General features: G+C 43.0%; 1 protein-coding gene and 1 non-coding gene across 5 annotated transcripts in view; one reads left to right on the top strand and one right to left on the bottom strand.

Moving 5' to 3' along the window:
- Nucleotides 1-16,620, bottom strand: part of Arl15 (ADP ribosylation factor like GTPase 15) — a 357,153-nt gene that overhangs the window by 299,558 nt on the left and 40,975 nt on the right. The gene's annotated exons all lie outside the window — the stretch shown is intronic.
- Nucleotides 16,426-16,532, top strand: LOC126508005 (U6 spliceosomal RNA). The gene has a single exon (XR_007593693.1). It is a non-coding gene; the product is annotated as a U6 spliceosomal RNA (small nuclear RNA).

The raw sequence follows: 16,620 nt of genomic DNA, 5'->3' as shown, positions 1-16,620 counted from the left end.
TCTGTAAGAACGGAGGCAGCATAGCTTCCTGTCGCAGAGAGCAATGGGACTTTAATCAGAAACTGATTTGATGGAAAGGCTGTCACAGCTGGGTTCAGGGCAACGCTATCTGCCATCACTCAGGGCTCCTCCCTGCCGTTTCCCCATTAACGATTTCCCTAGCTCCACAGAGGCCCCGAACAATGAACGGGGCAGCCATAAAAACATCATCGAAAGGTTAATGCTAGCCACGGACTACAATATTAGTGCTGCTGGTGTTTTCCATGTTTGTTCTGAAAGTGTGTCTGTGTGTGTACACGTGCACATGCATACGCCACTTATCAGAGGACATGCTGGGGGAATTCGTTCTCTTCTTCCCTTGTGTGGGTTTCGGGACAGAACTCAGAGAGCCAGGCTTGGTGGCGAGCACCTTTACCCACCGAGCCATCTCACCCATAAATATTTTCAATTGAGAGTATAATTCTGACTATCAGCATTAATTTTCAATGTACTTGACTTCTAAATGAATAGAGGGAAAAGCTTAACAATTATGATCCCAAGTCTTTCCATAGGGAACCAGACTCAACTCAGTAGGTGAATACTATTTCTAGATATAATTACATTCCGAGCTACCCTGGGTCAATTGTCAATTTCAGTCTTTCCTCTTGCTATCTTCCTAAACTTAAGACTATGCCTCATCCCTTAATTTAGTCCCTCTCAAGAGAGAGAGAGAGAGAGAGAGAGAGAGAGAGAGAGAGAGAGAGAGAGAGAGAGAGAGAAAGTCCTCTAGAAACTATTAAAGCTCCTCTAGCCCCAGTAATGGGAAGGCTTAGGCAGGAGGATTCCAAATCAAAGTCACTGGACTTCAAAGTGAGTCTCTGTCTAAAAAAGAAGAAAAAGTATTGTATAATATTCAAAAGAAATTAATAACTTGATATATGTAACTAGCACTCTGTGGTAAGTAAAAAGAACTATGTAAAAGAAACCTCTGGAGTAAGCTGCATCAAAGAAATACTCCCTCCTCTCTTTCTAACCAGGCGGGAGAAACCAACTGAAAACTGAAAAAAAAAAAAAGGAAGAAGGGGAGGGGCTTCAGATTAAATGAACAGAAAGACCCTTGGGATTGATGGAATTCTAAATATCTTTATGAAAGAGGAAATCTGACAAAGTAAGCAAAGAACAGAGAAGCTGCGCGGTGACCTGGGTGCTACCCTTGTGTTGGCTGTGCTGTCTCCAGGAAGCTCCCAGAAGTACCTCGGCTCTGAGCGCTGTTGTGAGATTTGTATCTCAATTTCCAAATACTATAACAATGAAGGCCTTTCCCATAGCAATCTAATCATCTCACGGTATTAAAATAGGTCAAAAGGATTTACAATGGGGCACCCCATTGTCAGTTAGTTCAGTCTCACACCCACCTAGGGGAGGCCTAATTGAGAGAATTCTAGGCCTAAATCCTTTCAGTCTTAACAATGTCCCAGAAACCCGGAGTTGTGCCCTAGAAAGTTTGGGATTCTTTCAGGATTTCCTGAGCTAAATCATCTTACCTTCTACTCATTCAAATTTAATACATTCGCCGGGCGGTGGTGGCGCACGCCTTTAATCCCAGCACTCGGGAGGCAGAGGCAGGCGGATCTCTGTGAGTTCGAGACCAGCCTGGTCTACAAGAGCTAGTTCCAGGACAGGCTCCAAAACCACAGAGAAACCCTGTCTCGGAAAACCAAAAAAAAAAAAAAAATTAATACATTCACAAAATCAGACCTCAACTCTCACCACTTAGAAACAATACAGGTTTCAATTTATCCCATCCCCCCCCTTTTTTTTTGCACCAAATTAAAACACGGTGGCTGTCTCCTTGTCTCCTTCCTTGTGACCCCAAACTTATTTCTAACACCACCATGGAGCCAGGGTCCAGGAAACCACCTGCCCCTCCTCATGACCTGAATCAGCACACCCATACACGAGGTCACTTGCCCTCCTCACCACCAATTCCATGCACTTGGAATGTGTTTCAACCGCCACCCATGGCAAGTTCAGGTAACTACTTACTCACGTGTTAGCATCCATCTTGGGCAAGCATCATCTACTCAAGAAACAACCAAAACTCATTCTTTTTACATATACAGCGTGGATATCTAAACAAACACACATCATACAGGATACCTACATATAAACACACATACAGGGTACCTACACATAAACACACATACAGGATACCTACACATAAACACACATCATACAGGACACCTACACATAAACACACATAAGGATACCTACACATAAACACACATACAGGATACCTACACATAAACACACATCATACAGGATACCTACACATAAACACACATACAGTATTTCACCTTCATATAAACACATACAGAATATTTACATATAAACACACATACAGTATACTACATATAAATATACATACAGTATACTTATATTAAACACATACAGTTCTGTTAACCTGCAGCATGCACATGCCGTGAAGGTGGCTCACTGAGAACTAAGTGTGTAGAGAGGCTGAATGTGCAATGCTGAGCAGTTGAGAAATGCTAAACATGCTAGCTCTATGGTTCCTAATCAGTAGCCAAAGAATAAAGAAATAATGCACATAGAAAAACTGCAAGATAAAGAGCTCACATAGAAATGTTTTCAATGTTTTTCAGAAATCTATTTTGTGACTCAAATGCCAATAAATATAATTTTCCTACTGTTAGATGGAGAGAGCCACTACACACACATTAAGGTTTCTTATTAAAAGTGACCTGGAAACATTAAAGTGTTCTTTCTAAAAAGGAAATTACTTTTTTAAATGCATTATTAAAGTATGTGTGAGAAAGTTGCTTGGATTGAATTAAGATTGAATAGTTATTTATATCTGTTTCCTGTTTGACAAAGTTCAGCCCTGTATTTTACAGTCAGCTTTGGATAGGACTTCCCAGAATAACCTTGATGTGGGGGTCTGATGCAGGGAGGACCCCAGAACTACATCCTGCAATTCACACACCACAAATGAATAACACAATCTACACTCGACAACTTCAAAACAAACAAAACGTCACGATCCCACTTCCTCTGTAACGTCCTTTTTGGAACTCTCAAACACAAAGGAGGAGAGGAAAAGAAACAGAACAACCAAAGCGTCTAAAAACAAAGTTATGTTGTGAAGTCACGTCAATGGTCCTTTCTTATTTTCAGAAACTGAGCCGTGAATTCTTCTGTGCAATCTGAAAACAAGCTGTCAGACGACAAAAACATGCATCACACCGCAATGCCTCTTTGACAAGCATGGCATCTTGACCTACTATGAACGGGCTAATCCACAGACCAATGCCTGGCAGGCCAAGCAATTGTGAATATGGAAATCTGATAGAGCAGACAAAACACAAAATAAAATAAAGAAAACCACAAATAATAGCTGGGCTGCTTCCAGAAACAGAGCGTGAGACATCAAAGACAAAGATAAAAGCCCCACAGGATGAAGACAGACTCTGGCTTTGGAAGTGAGGCCCCAAATGCAAGGCAGATGAAGTAAAGAGGATAACAAAAACAAGGAGCAGCAATGGCAAAGTAGACACGTTTACCTCCATGGAGACTCTCAAGAAGTAGACAGTCTGTAGCAATCGTCTAGGAACTAAACTATGTCCTCCCCAAACTCAGGCTGAATCCCTCGCCCCCAGGAGGCTGTATTTGAAGACTGGGTATAGATGCCTGCACGTCACAATGAGGTCAGTGCCACTCAAAGGAGGACAGCCCCAGCACTCTCTCTGTCACGGGGGACTAAAGACACAGCTCTTATCAGAGCCCAACAAGTTAGCATCCTAATCTCTGAGTTCTGGCTTCCAGAATGATGAGAAGTCTATTTCTGTTCCTTAAGCTGTTCAGCCTATGTTACTTTGTCATTGTTCCTGAGCAGACTGGTACACAGCACCACAGAAAGCTCTCTTATGACTTGTCTCCACACAGCCAAATTCACAGCATGAATGCTCTCTAGCTGACTGCATTTCCACACATCCCAATATCCATCTCACATCCATTTTTAATACTTAAAATTAATTACCGCATTTCAAAAGACACAAATTATTTCACTTTAAAATGAGGCAACAATGCTTTTTAGTTAGTTTGCTAGCTAGCTAGTTAGTTAGTTTGCTAGTTAGTTAGTTAGTTAGTTAATTAGTTAGTTTTGAGATAGAGTCTCATGTAGACCAACTAGCCTAGAACTCACTATATAACTGGAGTGATGCTCCTGCCTCCACCCAACAAGTGCTGGATTATGGTATGGGCCACCACACCCAACTGGAAATCATCTTCTAAACTCTATCAATTCTTTCTTTAAATCAATTCTAATAATTCCTTTATTAGATTTACTTCTTATGTCTCCTTAAAGTCAATTTCTAGCTAGGCCTGGTGAGCAGCTCTATGATCCTAGCTAATTCAGGAGGCTGGAGCAAGAAGATCCAGGCTCAGGGCTTGTCTCACTGGACTAAAGAGTGAATTGAAAGGTAACTTGGTGAGATGGTATCTCAAAATAAAAAAAGAGAGAGCCAAAGACATAGCTCAGTAAGAGTGCTTACCTAGCATGTGCAAATGGGGGCCCTGAGCCAATCAATAATAAATAACCAATTGACAGAGACACAGACACACATCAATTTCTTACTTCGTCCTTTATGGGAGCTTATTATTGTTGTTTGGGGGAGAAGTTCTTGCTTTGTTTTGTATTTTTTTCCTGTTGGTTTTGGCTTTTTCATTAGGGGTAGTGTGGAGGCCCCATAGAACTACAGATGAAAACTAGGGAGTCATACAGACTGGGCAAGTGTTTCTTTCACCCAGCTTATTCAAAATTCAAAATGAGAGGTGGAGAACACACAGAAAAAGTGAGACAGCAAACATGAGGCGATTACCTACACTGCAGAGTATTCTGCATGTGCATGAGGTGATTACCACACGGCAGACACTGCAGAGTATTCTGCATGTGCATGAGGTGATTACCACATGGCAGACACTGCAGAGTATTCTGCATGTGCGGAACAGCTCATCTAATCCACAGCATTGCTACAGACAAAAGAGCAGCACTTCCTCGAAGTTCTAGAAAACTAAAACTTAGATTAACTAAGTCATAGTCACAGGAACTAGCAAAATGAATGGAATCCCCTTAATTATTTGGTTAAACAATATCTACATTACATAGTTCATTGCATAATAATCTTCCAAACACTAGTATCACTTGTTCCAAACACTAGTTCACTGCATAATAATCTTCCAAACACTAGTATACAGCTCCTAATTCTCCAAAGAATAAAGTGAACTTCTGTAGGCGTCAACACAAGGTCCTCGCTGTGAAGGGTATCCACCCTCCATTGCACCCCCCTCCTGGGTGCTGATTCAAGTATCTCAACCCCTCTTCGCCCTCACCCAACCAGTATCTTCCTGCCTGTACCGTTGCTGAGCCCAGCTAACCCAATTATGAGTGCCTCCCCTCCTGTGACCGGCTCGTCCCACAACAGTAGCCCCCCAAAAATAGTACAAATGAGTCCAACACCAGATAAGGATCACATATACTAAGTATCGTCCCAGGTTAACAGGATAAAAGGGAAGGATGTTAGCAAAGTACCAAAGTAGTAAGGGGGGGGGGGAGCAAAGAATTACTTCCCATCGTACTCAGAATCAAAGCTAAGCTCCGAATAATGACAAGACACTATCCTCATTGTCCCGATCCCCCACGTCCTCCACTCCTCCCCTCTTTCCCTTGCCCTCTAGTTCGCTGTCCTCCAGCTACACTTGGCTGTTTCCCCAACTGAGCAAACCCTCTTAGCTTCAGGATTTGTGCTGTTTTCTCTGCCTAGGTTCCCTTCTTTCTGATCCCCACCCCACAATGTCTTCCCCCTGACTTACTAAGTAGTGCCCTAACTCAGATCACCATCCCTAAGTGTGCTTATTGACCTGCTAATTGTGGATCTTCCCTCCCAGACGGTGAGATCTGTGGAGGCAGGGTGTGCCTGGTTCCTAAGAAGCTACCATGCACATACCAGGCACAAGACACAGAGCGGCAGACAGCGTTCTGTCAAGCAGCATGAGACAATCTTCTACAAGACAATGGCTGGGACTGGGGCATCTACATCTCCTGGAGCATTTGAAGTGTGAACAATGCCTGGGCATGGGGCCAAGCGGAGCAGAGAAGCAGAGGTATCAGCTACGGGAGGTAGTCAACCAGAAACACCTCTGATTTTCAAAACCGAGCTTAGTGAGCATCAGCAACCTGAGTCTGCAGTCTGATATAGGAAGACCAGACCACGAAGGCTGTGGAGGGGACACAAAGGAAGATGACAGTAGAAAGAAGGGAAAATGTAGGGATATGTGGAGAAGGACCACAGATAAAGAGCTGCTGGGGTGGGAGAAGGAACACTAAAGACAGAGTCAGGGGTACTAGGTGTAAAACAGGCAGAATCAACTAGAAATTTCTCTCTTAGAGCATCTGTTCCCAATGAAGAGACTTAGAATCACAAATGGGCACAAATGGATACAAAGTTAGCTTTACATTGCTTAGTAACTTTGCTTCAAGCATGTTTTCAACCAAGCACTAAAATAAATGAGAGCACCTTTTCTATCCATTAAGCATGGATTGAAGAACCTAAAGAAAACCTAACACTGTCGATCCCACAAGAGCTCAGTTAGGGTAGGGAAGATGGCTCAGAGGGAAATCGCTTGCCATGAGGCCTTACAAGCTGAGTTTGAGCCCCAGAGCACCCACCAGTGTGCAAAGAGAACTGACTCCACACACACAAGCTATGGCATGTGCACACCTCCCATAAGATTTTCACATCGCTCAGTAGTGTATAACAGAACCCTCCAATCTAAGGAAGAAGGAAGGAACCAAAAAAAAAAATCAGACTTTCTATTCTGAATGTTATAACATACTATTTGGAAGTCCTAAGGCACCATCTTCCGCACACTAAAACCACCTAGGGAACATTACAAAGCTCCAACCACAAACCCTCCACACGGAGCTACACAGCAAACAATTCTATCAACAGCTCTAGCGCTCAATCTTTTAGTTGTCTCTCCTCTCCTTTCTCTTTTTTCACGACTGGGGATGACTGGGCCTTGCACATAGAGCCAGTGCTCTGTACCCAGCCCTGACTGTTGGAAATGCGAACCTACACAGCTGCCTGCCTCTAGCCTTTTGCCATCCGTGTGATTCCAATCGCCAGTCAAGGGTGGCGCAATGACACAGAGCGTGGATTCTACACTCACTTTACATAAGGCATAGTAATGACTATAAATTAACACATGAAAAGATGGGCCCACAAAACTGATGAATAATTATAACGGCTATCCAGAACCACTCAATGACACTCTATCGGCACAGGTAATAAAATGCACTACACACCTAGCAGTAAGAGGTGTGGCTGTCTTGAGGACCTGGATAGACATCATAAAGAAACCAACACTGAGTTAAACTCGGGAATGCACTTAGCATTTGAGAAAAGGATTGACACCACCCCGGCAAAAGATTTGCTAGTAAACTTAGAAGCTATGGAAACTTCTCCTCCTACTTCCCTCATTCAGCCACTGTGTGCAACTGAGTTTATTTCTTCATAGACTTTCAGGTGCAAAAAGAGCATCCAGAAGCTTCTAAGCCAAAGTCTGCAAACTTTTTTTTTTTTTTTTTTTTTTTGATTTTTCGAGACAGGGTTTCTCCGTAGCTTTTGGTTCTTGTCCTGTAACTAGCTCTTGTAGACCAGGCTGGCCTCGAACTCACAGAGATCCGCCTGCCTCTGCCTCCTGAGTGTTGGGATTAAAGGCATGCACCACCACCGCCCGGCTCAGCAAACTTCTTTTTGGAAGAAATATACTTGTTGCATTTGAGCTTTTGTTTCTGAGCTGAGTTTTAACCAGCAAGTTTGTAATAAGGACACTATCTGTACACCCAAGGACAAGACTTCAGTTTAGACACAAGTGGCTTTTCTGCCAATCATAAGAGAGAATGAGAAACTAGTTGATTTTAAAGGTACAGTAGATCCCACAATCAAGATAAAAGATCTACTTGTTTAAAATAGGGTACATTATAAATACACATGCAAGGTTAAGAAATCAATAAAGTTATTGCTTTTCTAAGTTAAAAGAACTTCCTGAAACTTAGGCGACCTTTACAGATCGCTGACAAGTTTCTACAGAAATGGAACATTGGGTGATGAGAGCTGGATGGTGGTTGAGATAGCCAAGGAAAACGGCATTTATATACAAATTGCCTTTCAAAAATAAAAAGTACCATTTAGGTTAAAAAAAAAAAAAAATGATGACCAAAACTCTCTTCCCGTGCGACGCTGATGGTCCGGGTCGAGAAGAGAGAAGCTTTTCCGTCAGCTACCACAGGACACTCATAGGACGGGTCTCAGCTTCGTGATGTGCTGACAGGTTTCAGCCTGGGGCCTCGCAGTGTGGCTTGTCTGCACAGGCCCTTCTTAAGCAATGACTTTGCTTTACTGCAAGATTTTATATCCCATGACCTGAAGCTTATCTTCTTCAACGTTTGTGATGCCATGAACACAATGACATAACTTCTGGATTCCAGCTCTTCCAGTTTGGCCGCCATGCCATACATCTGAAGGCAAGTGGAGCAATCGTCTGGGGTCTATATTTCTTTTCCTCGCTGATCTTAATAGTTAAGTCCCACACAAGAGTAAGCACTGTGGCTACAAATCACAAAAATTCCCATGAGGGTTTTACGAAAAGGGTAAAGTTAACCACCTTGGGTCAATTATAGACTAGAACGGAACAAAATTAACCATCTTGGGTAATTACGGCCATGGCCTTATAACTTTTTCCCCTCTATTCCAATCCTTCAATTCTCTGATCTCATGTTCCCAGGAAAGACTAGTTACCCAAATGGATATATAAAATTACTGTAGGTATACTGCAAACTACTCCAGATCATTGTTTTATCGTTTCCTTTTTCTTGTTCTTTCACTTTAGAATGGCTAGAAATGGATGTTAAAAAAAAAAAAACAATGAATATGTCAGGCTGGGCATGGTGACACACACCACTAATCCCAGCACTTGGGAGGCAAAGGTAGGTGGATCTCTGAGTTCTGGGACAGCTTGATCTACACAGTGAGTTCCAGGACAGCCAGGGCTACACAGAAAAAACCCCGTCTCAGAAAAAAAAAAAAAAAAAAAACCAGGAAGGAAGGAAGGAAGGAAGGAAGGAAGGAAGGAAGGAAGGAAGAAAGAAAGAAAGAAAGAAAGAAAGAAAGAAAGAAAAAGGAAATGGGAAAATTTCAAACCCAAAAATCATTTCATAAAAAATTTTCATTTCAGTAGTACAAAAGCAAAGCTAGAATTAAAATGAACCCAAATACAGACATTACAGACATGAGATGGGCAGGATACTACTGCACCTGAGGTGATGCTTTTGTTTTATTTTGACTTAAATTATAATATTTAGAGTTGAAACATGGGAGAAGGTAGCCATTTTCATACTTACTGGTAGAAGTATAAGCTAGTATATTTCTCAGGGTCCATACCATTAGCCCTACGATTTCACGCCTAAAATCATATTTTTAAAAAATGACCCTAAGTGCTCGTATTAAAATAAATAATTGTCTATCCTGAAATCATTGCCCTGCTCTAGGACAATCACACCTTAATTCTTGATAAATGGATGCAACAGTCGGGGAACAGAGGCAACATGCCATCCACAGTTAAGTCAGCCACTGGCAGATGGCGCTGGGCTTCTGGGCCGAGTCACGCAAACTACCCAGATCAGCCTCTAGTGGCAATTCCTATTTGACAAGCAAATCACACTTATAGGATATACATCATAAGAGACTGCGATTCAGAGAGAGTGCAGTGACCCTATGGAAGCACAGCCAAGTTCAACACAAACAAGCACGTAAAGTGTTTGATTCATTTTCATTATAATTACTTACAACTTTCAAATTTTAAAATGTGTGCAAAAAATATGGACAAGAAATAAGCCACAATAAGCACAGAGATGGTTGGGTACCAGAGAAGATACTGATTTCCTGGTGGTAAAACACACCTGTGTCCTCTCCATGCCCACATAAGGCAAATGCCACCAAGGAAGCGATAGGTACTTATTTGCAGACCACAATTGTTGGTTTCGTCCTCCTGTGGGTTTCCTTGCAGAGCTGTGTATAAACACGGGAGTACTGACTTACAATACTTGCTGCCGTAACAGCATTGCCTTGTATCTGCAAAATATACATAGCAGGGATGTGGGAGTTGTGTTGTGGATATGAGCTAAGTTGGTCCCATTGTCCCGTAACTACGGGTTTCCAGCACATTAGAATGCAACCCATCCTCAGTGTTACCCAGGGACTCTCACTGAAGGACAGCAAGCTTTTATTGTATCCATTTACAATTCTATCTAGGCCTATTCTTCAAAGAGCAAATTGAGATGTTGAGAAGAGAGTAATCATTAGTCAACAAACCCTTTGCTCTCAGAGAGCCAGCCCACCTGCAGGACTCCTGGATTACAGCCTAAGTCTAAGTTCCACTCTACTCCCACACTGTCTCGAGAATACGGGAACTCCCCCAACGCTCATAGTAAGCACAAGGTCCTGGGTTCGGTTCTCAACTCTGAAACCAAAAACCAAAAAACCACACTCCACTTATCCTCCTACTACATACACAACACAGATCATTTCTAGACTCCTAGCGGAAAGTCTGTGCCACACATGAGGGTCCTTACCGTTCCTTTCTATAGCTGTGAAAACAGAGATGTTTTAGCAGGCTCTAAAGAAGAATGTTACAGAGACACAGATGAAAAGATGGAGAAGGAGAGCATGTGAGAAGGGGTACAGGGCCTCCCTGCCCTTCACGGATGAGCCGCCCGGAGGAACCTCGGCAAGTCCTGTTCTCTGGAAGCTAGCCAACCTCTTCCTTAGGGTTCTTCACAAAGGAGGTTGCATCAGCATTACTGACTGGGCCAAAGAGTATGGCGGAGTCTAATAGACCTAGAGGAGAAACCCAGGGAGGCCCATCTGCTAGGATTCTTGACTCTCCACTAAGCACTCCTTCCCCCCTGGTAAGGGTAAGACCTCTTCTGGAATGGGAGTCCTATGACCTCTATTAGATAAGCTAGGGCAGAGGTTTCTTTATGGCCCGCTCCAAAACAGAAAGGTGAGAGAAAATGAGGGTGTATTTTTAGTTTTTATGGCCTGCCTTGAGGAAAGGCTACTTAATAGCCTGTTCGGAGGAAGGGGGGGGGGGAGGAAAGAGGGCAAGTGAAGGTCAAGGTCAGAGAAGAAATGGGGAGCACCCAGAACAAAGGGCCTCAATTTCTTACTAAAATTCAATGGCTAGGAAAATGCTGCTGAGAAACACCAAGACCACCAAGGACCAAAAGTGCCCTCCCAGCAAGCTGTGGTGCATGGAGCAATGGGGGAGGAAGGGCATAATTCTGATGGCGGCTGTCTTGGGCTCTGCAAGGCAAATACCACAGACCAGTCCAAGGGAGAGTGCCAGGACAGCTTCATGAACTCTCAATTTGCCAACAGAGACACCCTCAATCCTGCCAAGCTACGGGCTCTCAGTTCAGGGCAGACTCCTACACAAGTAACTGCTTGATCATGCAGAGAAAGTGAAACAGAGTGTACCTGGAGCTCTTCAGACATGAATGACCCTGCCATCATCAGGCCTCTATGCAAAGAATAATGACCTATGGGTGCTCATGGATGTGATCAGGCAGAGCCCACTCACGTTCGCACACATTTGCACACACGTGTGCACTTATACACGCAGAAACTTAACCTGAGGGTTGGGTGCTGCCACCTACTCCTGTTCACCTCTGTCAGTGTACCCTGGCATGAATCAGCAGAAAAGCTACCGCGTATGCCGACATCGTTTTTCTAGGATGGAGACTACAACTCAATATTTGCTGACTTAGCTCACATTTTCTCCTTCCCTGTGCGGAAACTGGCGGAAAGTTCACTTAGTGAGTGTACATGGAAAAAGAACCGAGAAAGGGTTAGTTGTAAAACAAGATCATTCCAGACCTCAACAGCTCATGGGTAAGGGGGTCATCAATACTTAGGCATTCAAAACTCAACCATTCTTTAGAGATGCTTACATCGAGAGATGTAGATAAAGTATATTTTTCACATCCCAGGAAAAAAAAAAAACACAAACATATTAGAAGGATCCAGTAATATACTCTCTAACAAACAGCAAAATAAGTATGAACTATAATGTTACCTTCATCATCATAAAACCACAACACTGATTTATAGTGAGAACTTTCTCATTTCCTGCCTGCATTTCAGCTGTGATGCAAACACTCAAAATATAAGCAAAACTCACAGTAAAGGATGCCTACTCAGAACATCTTAGCATGCTTGCCCTTTTATTGGTAGAGGTGACTCAGAATACACATAGGAAATGCAGGAAGTGCTAGGATTCATGCAGCTACCTGAAATCACTTCCCCGAATGGACCCAATCTCGCCAGCTTTCCATGTGACAGGAACGTTTATTCAGCCCTATAGTCTTGGTGGGAAATGCTAACTCCTTCCCTCGGCCACATTACTGTAGGATACACAGTATGGGCGTCTTTAATTATGCCACTCTGGAATGTGTGCCCTGCACTGCTTTCCTTTCTTCTTTCTAACCTATTCCCACGGCTCCATAGAGCTGCCCAGAATTTCTCTAAATGCCATGTTTCTCTGTGGATGCAGAAAGGGAAGAAGAACAGGTTAGATGGCATAACTGGGCGCCTTCAGGGCAGGAGAGAAGGCTCAGCAGTTAAGTGCTATGGGAGCACATTCTGCTCCTTTTAAGAGACCAGCCCACTTGGGTGTGTATGGCCTCTTATACTGTAAGAGCACTGGCTGCTCTTCCAGGGGACCCTACACCTTCTGGTCACACACATGGTACACAGACATACATGAGGGCAAACACTCATATACATAATTTTTATAAGTGGCTCCTTCTATCACTATCCCATAATACTCTCACCTAAGGGCTTTGTTGTAGCAAACACACAAGAAGCCACCTCTTCTGTCTTTGCCATTTACAGATATGCTGCAATGACTCCACTACTCCACACTGTTTCCCTTAAAACTTCAGTGGAGCTGGTAAAGCCTCTCACCTTCAATACCACAGAAGCTAACTAGAAGTCAAACTAATTCTTGAAGTTCCACGCAAGGCCACACAGGCACACATAAATGACTTGGCAATGGAGACCTCTGGTTAAGCCAACTGGGTACTTATCAGAGAAACTGAAATCCTACCAATGTCAAGCCCTGAGAAAGCCCTTGTAAAGCAGGCAGCATGCTTCCTTTCCCAGCGCTCCATCTTGCATGGCACCCAGCTGCTGTCAGACTGAGGTGCTGAAGAGAACTGATGGCTGGCTCATCCTTCTGAACTCACAACCACAGAGTTACAGAACACATTTGATGGCGTAGTTCAAACCCCGTGTTTCACACTTGAGGAACTGGCCAGTGAAGAAATGTATCCAAAGCCTTTCAAAATTTTTGTGCTACATCTGCACTCTAAATCTTGAATTAAGTAACCATTAAGCCTTTGAATCACCCAATCTCAGAGCGTGTAATGTAACCTAGACAACAGGTAAGCTTTTCTTGGTAGTCCTAAATAATATAAGCCAACTAAAAACTAAGCTCCCTCAGTTTCTCACCTGCCCTCCTTCTAACAAAAGACTGGGAGCCAAAAGATCCTGGTCCCAATTACCAGGAGATACTGTTGATGGGGAGCGGTGTCCCCAGGTCAGAAGGTAACACTATAGTTGACTTCTTAAGTGCCCTCATACTGGAGCTGGAGAAATGACTCAGTGAGTAGTTAAAAGCCCTAGCTACTCTTGCAGAAGACAAGGATTCAATTCTTGTCACCCATATGGCAGCTCATAATCTTCTGCAACTACCAAAAAAGGGGTTCCAATGCCCTTTTCTAATCTCCTCAGAAAACAGGCACACATGTGATACATAGACAGGTATGCAGGCAAATACTCATACACTTTGAATAAACAAATAAATACACAAATAAATAGCCATCACTCAACTAATCATTTGACATTCCAGGACTGCAGCCACATCTACCCTATGCATGGATACATAGACAAAGGAAAGAGCGTGCTTTCTCCCTTGCTAGCAGACACTCTCATCAATAAACCTAGCTTTTTTTTTCATAAACAAAATTACTTTATTTCCAATAATGACAACACACATTGAAATGAAAACTGTTTAATCACACAAAAACACAATAAAAAGGCCGTAGAAGCATTACATAGTGCAAACACCCAGGTACAGGGCTATTAACTCAGTGGCACTGTAGGAAATTACACAAAGACACATGGAAACACTTCCCTTCGGCCTCCCTAGTAAGCTGCCATTCTTCTCAGTCTATTACCCCTCAATGATACTACTGTACTGGCGACTCCCCAACCGGGATGCCAGGAACTGCCTGTTTCTGCACACCAGCAGAGCATCTTTTGCCACCTACTCAAGTGCACATAAAAAGAATTCCTACACAGCAAGGCCTCAGCAAGGACGTTCCATGAGAAAAGGATGTCTGGAGGATAAAAGATAGCATGTGAGCAGAGGACTTACAGTAAGCAACACAGGCTCTGGCAAACAGGCAGCAAAGAGAACTGCTTCCAGAACTCAAGGGCTTCTTAATACAAGCCTCAGAGTACAGTTGACTAAGACTATTAGCTTCTTACACCTTCTTCAAGGCAGTAAGTTTTTAAGAGTTGCTCCCCAATAGTCTCCACATCAACCTGAGGTAGAAAGGGGTGGTGTGTATGTTGGTGTTACAAGTGAGAAAAACTGCAGCTTACAACTTTCAGACTAGGCTACAAGCTGCTGGGGTAATCTTTCTTTAATCAAGAGGAAACAATTCATAGCAAGCTACAGACAGTCTTGTTCAGACACTGAAACTTCTACTATGCCAAGTACATTGCATTTCCTATTACTGTGTTAGAGGGGTGGTGTGGCGTCCTTACTGAAAGGGAGTGAACAACAGAGAAACAAATGGGCATGCAGAGGGTTGGAAAACTGACCTCAAATTCCTCAGTGCTCAGACAAATCAGCTGTGAACTAATTACCAACCCATCACACACACAAAAGAAGCCATCCAGCTGACCTCAGTTTCCCTCCTCCCTAAGCTCATGGTCCTCTGCAAACACAGACACAACATTGCTTAAGACTGGCTGAAGAAGGACCGTACATAAGTACAAAGCAGCTCTAGCCACCCAGAGAGAAAGATGGCCTTTGGCATAGAAGCAAGGTCCAAACCCAGTTAACTTCGAACCAGGATAGCATAAAAGCAACAATAAAGGTGAGGGAAGGAGGAAGGGGAAATGCCTACAAACATCCAAGTACCAGTGGTTGAAGTGACTCACTCCCTAGACCTAGCATGGGAGCAGTTTCCAGTTTGTTTGGAGGTGTTTTTTTCTATTGACAGCTCTTTGTTGTCTGCAGTTACTATGTGCTTCCTTTAGAGGAGCTGCTAGCCCTTCCCTCCTTGGGGAGAATGTTGTGTAGGCATTTTGAAATCTTTTGATGTAATTAATGTGCAATCCCAAGTAATGCCATTATTGGTGAATGTGGCATTAGTAAAGAAACTCTTACTATAAATTATTCTTTCCTCAATAGCCCCCTCCTTTTTTTTTAATTGAAGAGACAGGGTCTCCATGTCCTTGGTTGACCTAGAACCTTTGTAGTCTAGGGTGTCCTCAAACTCACAGAGATCTGCCTGTTTCTGCCTTCTGAGTGCTAGGCCTAAAGGCGTCTGTCACCATACCCATCCTTAGTAGCCTTTTGAATGGCTATTGTTACAGAAACTGATCTCATATCCACGGTGCTGCTTTCCCTGTTTATTGCGTTTGCATAGGAGCCTCTAGTCCCTTCTAGCAGCACAGCACAGCCAGTAGCACTCCCCATTTCTTAAGGTGGAGGAATCAGAGATAAGCTATAAGGGCAAGTAGTGCTACCAGGACAGTTCCTTCAGTGGTGTTAGAGTTTGGCAAGTGCTTTACTAAAGGTCAGCATTGTGTTGAGACACCTGAGAGCCAATCAGAGCATTTTATTTGTTATCCAAAGGTGTTTTGTATTTTAAACCTAGCTTTTTAAGCTGGCCATAGTGGTGCATGCTTCTAATTCTAGCACTTTGGAGGCAGAGGCAAGCAGATCTCTGTGAGTTCAGACCAGCCTTGTCTACACAGTGAGTTCCAAGACTGCTAGAGCTACACAATGTGACCCTGTGTAAAACAAACCAACAAATATAGCTTTTTGAACTTTATAAATAGGTTTATGGTTCACAGTCTAGTTGAACTGCAACAATTAACTACCTAGGCTTTTTAATGGTGCTGGGGGAGAAACTTTAAGTATGGCAGGACCTCTCAGTCCAGCTGTACTGACTCAGGGACTGAAGATGCTAGAAATTAAATGGCCATGAAAAATCAGACTAATGTGTTTGCTTTGGCAACACATATACTAAAATTAGAACAATACAGAGAAGATTAGCATGGCCCCTGTGCAAGTATGACATGCAAATTCATGAAGCATTCCATATTTTTTAATTGAATGGAAAAATAAAAATTATAAAAAAAAAATCAGACTAATACAGTGGCCCGAGTTTACTGTCACTCAGGTGAAGGTAAAATA

Source organism: Alexandromys fortis, unplaced genomic scaffold, assembly GCF_014885135.2.
Source record: "Alexandromys fortis isolate MF-2015 unplaced genomic scaffold, M_Fortis_MF-2015_v1.1 scaffold_73, whole genome shotgun sequence".
Lineage (NCBI taxonomy): Eukaryota > Metazoa > Chordata > Mammalia > Rodentia > Cricetidae > Alexandromys > Alexandromys fortis.
Note: the sequence above shows the minus strand (reverse complement) of the source record. Positions and strands in the feature narration are given on the sequence as shown.